Below are 5502 nucleotides of genomic sequence, written 5' to 3' on the forward strand. Positions count from 1 at the left end.
AAAAACACAAAATTAGCCGGGCATGGTGGTGCATGCCTGTAATCCCAGCTACTCAGGAGGTTGAGGCAGGAGAATCACTTGAACCCGGGAGACAGAGGTTGCGGTGAGCCGAGATCGCGCCATTGCAGTCCAGCCTGGGCAACAAGAGCGAAACTCTGTCTCAGTAAAAAGAAAAAAAAAATTGGAGTTTGAACATTTTCTCAGTTTTGCTGAAGGTGTAGGTTATGGACTGTTTTATTTGCTCTCTTTGTTGCTTTGTGTGAAATAAAAACCAAAAACATGTCCGAGGGAAAGTGGCATGCGTTGCATTTAGGCTTCCGTGGGGCTTGTATCAGCCAGACCGCACGTTAGAAAGCCCAAGCTGGGGCCGGGCGCGGTGGCTCACGCTTGTAATCCCAGCACTTTGGGAGGCCGAGGCGGGCGGATCATGAAGTCAGGAGATCGAGACCACTGTGAAACCCCATCTTTACTAAAAATGCAAAAAATTAGCCGGGCGTGGTGGCGGGCGCCTGTAGTCCCAGCTACTCGGAGAGGCTGAGGCAGGAGAATGGCGGGAACCCGGGAGGCGGAGTTGCAGTGAGCCGAGATTGCGCCACTGCACTCCAGCCTGGGCAACAGAGCAAGACTCTGTCTCAAAAAAAAAAAAAAAAAAAAAAGAAAGCCCAAGTTGGGAAATGGTCTGGCAGCAGGCTAATTCCAGCAAGAGATGGAAATAGAGGGCTGGATTAGGATGGGGTGTGGGGATGAAGAGGAGGAACACGTGGAACTGGAATTTGAGCAAAAATCACCTGACTCTTTTTCCCCAAGGATAACGAGAGCTCAGCGCCCATCTTGAACATGTCTTCATCTTCTGGAAGCTCTGGAGTGCACACCTCTTGGAACCAAGGCCTACCAAGCATGCAGCACTTTCCTCACAGCGCAGAGATGCTGGGGTCCCCTTTGGTGTCTGTTGAGGCACCGGGGCAGAATGTGGATGAAGGGGGGCCACAGTTCAGTATGCCACTGCCTGAGCGTGGTATGAGCTACTGCCCCCAAGCGACTCTCACTCCTTCCCAGATGACTTACTGTCAGAGAGTGTCTCCCCCTCAGCAAGAGATGATTTTCAGTGGGCCCCAACTAATGCCCATAGGAGAGCCCAATATTCCAAGGGTGGCCAGGCCCTTCAGTGAGAATCTAAGGATGCCCCCCAATGGGCTGCCAGTCTCGGCTTGCACTGGAATCCCAATGATGTCCCACACTGGGACCCCTCCAATGCCTTACCCTGGCCTCTCGACAGTACCTTCTGACGAAACGTTGTTGGGCCCGACCGTGCCTTCCACTGAGGCCCAGGCAGTGCTCCCCTCCATGGCTCAGAAGTTGCCCCCACAAGATGCCCATGACCTTGGGATGCCCCTAGCTGAGTCCCAGTCATTGCTGGTTTTAGGATCTCAGGCCTCTCTTGTCAGTCAGCCAGACTCTCAAGAAGGCCCATTTCTACCGGAGCAGCCCGGACCTGCTCCACAGACAGCAGAGAAGAACTCCAGGCCTCAGGAAGGACTGGTAGAGGGGGCTCCTCAGAGGCAAGGCCTTACTGCTGCGACTACGAGAATGCGGAAAAGCTTTACCAAACGCTCCCATCTCGTGAGCCACCAGCGCAAGCACACAGGTGAAGGAGGTGTCAGGAGGGGTGGGATGGAGGAGTCTCTGGGCTTTAGATTTTGTCCTGGCCACTGGTGGGGTAATTGTTTGGGATGAGCCTTTCATCTTCCAAGCTTGGAGCTAAGCTAGACTGGGCCCCCCGACTTGCCATACAGGAGGACTGTGCCCAAGATGGACTTGGGGCGGGCACTCCTGATTGTGGTTGCCCCTCCCTGGTTCCTTGGACCTTCCCTTTTGAATCCTCAACCTGGACTGCTCTGCCTCACAGTTCAACCCCTTCCTTCTACTCTATTCTAAATTCCATCTCTCCCTTGTCGTCCCAGGTGAGAGGCCGTATTCTTGCAACTGGGAAAGTTTGTTCATGGTCTTTCTTCCGTTCTGATGAGCTTAGAAGACATATGCGAGTACACACCAGATATCGACCATATAAATGTGATCAGTGCAGCCGGGAGTTCATGAGGTCTGACCATCTCAAGCAACACCAGAAAACTCATCGGCCGGCACCCTCAGACCCACAGGCCCACGAGGGAGAGCAGGACAGTCCTCCTGCTGCTGGTCCTTAGGTCAGTCTCCTCTCCTCATTCTGGGTTTTCCTTTTCCTTTTATTTGTTTGAGACGGAGTCTCGCTCTGTCTCCCAGGCTGGAGTGCAGTGGCGCGAATCGGTTCACTGCACCTCCACCTCCCAGGTTCAAGTGATTCTCCTGCCTCAGCCTCACGAGTAGCTGGGACTACAGGCACGTGCCACCAGGCCGGGTAATTTTTTTGTATTTTTAGTAGAGACGGGGTTTCACTGTGTTAGCCAAGATGGTCTCGATCTCCTGACCTCGTGATCCGCCCACCCCGGCCTCCCAAAGTGCTGGGATTACAGGCGTGAGCCACTGCGCCTGGCCTATTCTGGCTTTTCTACACAGATCCTACCTGCCTCTGACCAGCTCTTCTCTTTGGTAGGTGTAGGATTAGATGAAGACAGGAAGATTATGGGTCAGGTTGAAGCCCACAGGAGTCTGGAGCCAGAGAACTCCTCAACCTGTCTCGGATGCCCTTAACCTCTCTGGGGCCACCTGCTTCTGCTGGAGTTTAGTCAGATGGGAATGTGGAGCACAGTAGAGACTGGGAGCTTCATTAAAATGCTCTTTATTTCTTGTCGCTCCCCAGCTTAAAACCCTTTAGTGACTCCTTGCTTGCTACATAAAATCCAATTTCCAGAGCCAGACTATTTTCAAATCCTGAGTTTGCCACTTAATTCCACGTGACCTGGAGAAAGTTCTTGGATCACTATGCTTTGTTTCTTCCAGAAATGAAAAAGCTAGTTTTGGACTGTATTGGACATGGCACATATACTGCATCATTCTCCCTGGCACTCACTGGCCATGTACCCAGAGTTTCTGTTTCTTCCCACCACTTTACAGACTTGGATGGAATGCCCTAGCATAGGGCACGGGATCTGGCATCCCAAGTTGCTGCCAGCAAACTTAGAAGTGTGGGGAAATTATTTATTTGAGATGGAGTCTTGCTCTGTCACCATGGCTGGAGTACAGTGGTACGATCTCAGCTCACTGCAACCTCTGCCTCCCGGGTTCAAACGATTCTCCTGCTTCAGCCTCTTGAATACTGGGATTACAGGCACGTGCACACAACAGGGTTTTCACCATGTTGGCCGGGCTAACCTCAAACTCCTGGCCTCAAGTGGTCCGCCCACCTCAGCTTCCCAAATGCTGGGATTACAGGCATAAGCCATGGTGTTGGCTGGGAGTTAATATTTATGGGATAAAATTTGAGGGGCCGGCATGGTGGCTCACACCTGCAATCCCCAATACTTTGGGAGGCTGAGGCGGGTGGATCACAAGGTCAGGAGTTCGAGACTAGCCTGGGCCAATATGGTGAAACCGTGTCTCTACTAAAATACAAAATTAGCTGGGCATGGTGGCATGCGCCTGTAGTCCCAGTTATTCAAGAGGCTGAGGCAGGAGAATGGCTTTGAAACCTGGGGAGGTGGAGGTTGCGGTGAGCCAAGATTGTGCCATTGCACTCCAGCCTGGGCAACAGCAGGACTCCATCTCAAACAAAAAAAATTTTTTTTGACTAGTGGAAAATGGGAGATAGGTGAGACTCAGGCAGATCAATTCCCCCCTTTTCCCTACCTTTCATGAATTGCTGCATGGTACCAATTCTCCAAAACAGTACCATCAATGGGGAGACTCCCAAGTAGCCAGTGGACACAACTACTGTGCCCTCTGCAAGGCTTGTCATGAAGCAGTGCCCACCCCAGCCTGTTAAATACATCACCTTGCGTTACTTCCATTCTTTCCTGCCTTTCTTCCATTTTCTCACTTCCAATGCCTTGGGTTTGCACCTCTCCAAATAAAAACACCAGTACTTAGTTCTTGTTTTCAGGCTCTGTTTTCTTTTTCTTTTTTTTTTTTTTTTTTTTTGAGACGGAGTCTCGCTCCATCGCCCAGGCTGGAGTGCAGTGGCGCAATCTTGGCTCACTGCAAGCTCTGCCTCCCGGGTTCACGCCATTCTCCTGCCTCAGCCTCTCCGAGTAGCTGGGACTACAGGCGCCCGCCACCACGCCCGGCTAATTTTTTGTATTTTTGGTAGAGACGGGGTTTCACCGTGGTCTCGATCTCCTGACCTCGTGATCCGCCAGCCTCAGCCTCCCAAAGTGCTGGGATTACAAGTGTGAGCCACCACGCCCGGCCCAGGCTCTGTTTTCTAGGTGACTGAGGACTAGGAGGGAAAGGAGGACCTAAGACTGGGGCAGATAAAGATGAATCTCACTGTAACTTCTTCTCCTCCAACTTCCTTAGGTCCCTGGACTACGAAGCACCAGATATTAAGTGGCCTATCTTTCTCTGCTCTCCCTTGGGGTTAAAGGGATAATGACTATCCTGGCAAACCAGCCAGGTAGTTTAGAACCTCATGTTTAGACTTGGCAGGCTGTTTTACTCTAGCAAACTGATAGAGAGAAAGGAACTTGGCCAAGCTATCAAGTGCAGAGCTAGAATCTCAACCAGGATCTGTCTGCCCCAGAGGTGGTCTCTTCCCTAAGAAGATGGTGCCTTCTATGGGTGTTTCCTGAACCCAGGCTGGTGCCAAGCACAGGGAGATGAATCAGAGCTGGTTTCTGTGCTCAAGGGACCATCTTGATCTGGGGCTCAGAGGTCCACCTCGGTACAGTAGCCATGGGGAAGAGGAGCCCCTAATGGAAGGGTCAGAAAGGCTTTCTAGAGGAGGTAATCCCTGGGCCCAGTAAGAGTGTAACACCTAGTAATCCCTCAAATTTTGAAATAAACTGTACAGATGAATGAAGAAGGAAGAGGATTCCAGGCAGAGAGCACTGGACATGGCAACTGCTCAGAGGAGAGGCAGTCTTCCAGTTCTACATTCATTCAGCAAAATGTTTTTGAGCCCACAATACTGAGCGCACCAAGGCTGTGCAGACCCGTGGTGAGGAGCATGGAGTTAACTAAAGGATGTGTCAGGAAGAAAGACTTCTCAAGGAGGTGCCTCCATCAGACCCGAAGGACTCATGGGGGCTAGCTGCACCTCATATTTCTTGGACATATACCGTTGGACATGTCTGTCTTCTGGAAACTATGGCATAGACAGTAAGGATTCAGAGGTGCATGAAGGCACCCCGCCTCTGCAGAGCAGAAAGATCATAGACAACATTTATAATGTGTCATCAGTGCTGCCAAGAAGAGAAGCTGGTCCTCTGTGGGCTCAAGCCTATCTGGGCCTCTGGGGAAGCCCCCCAGCCTTGGCCGTACCTGCCCCTGCCCTCCCACCCCTACCCTGACCCTGTCCTGCTTTGCTGCCTTTGTCTGTGTTACTAGTGGCCCCAGTATACCTGGGATGGA

The 5502-nt window shown here is 51.7% G+C and overlaps 1 pseudogene; it reads left to right on the forward strand.

Moving 5' to 3' along the window:
* Window positions 1-807: 807 nt before the first annotated feature.
* LOC115833863 lies at window positions 808-2201 on the forward strand (annotated as a pseudogene).
* Window positions 2202-5502: the final 3301 nt, after the last annotated feature.

Source organism: Nomascus leucogenys, unplaced genomic scaffold (genome assembly GCF_006542625.1).
Source record: "Nomascus leucogenys isolate Asia unplaced genomic scaffold, Asia_NLE_v1 000208F_12178_qpd_obj, whole genome shotgun sequence".
Classification (NCBI taxonomy): domain Eukaryota; kingdom Metazoa; phylum Chordata; class Mammalia; order Primates; family Hylobatidae; genus Nomascus; species Nomascus leucogenys.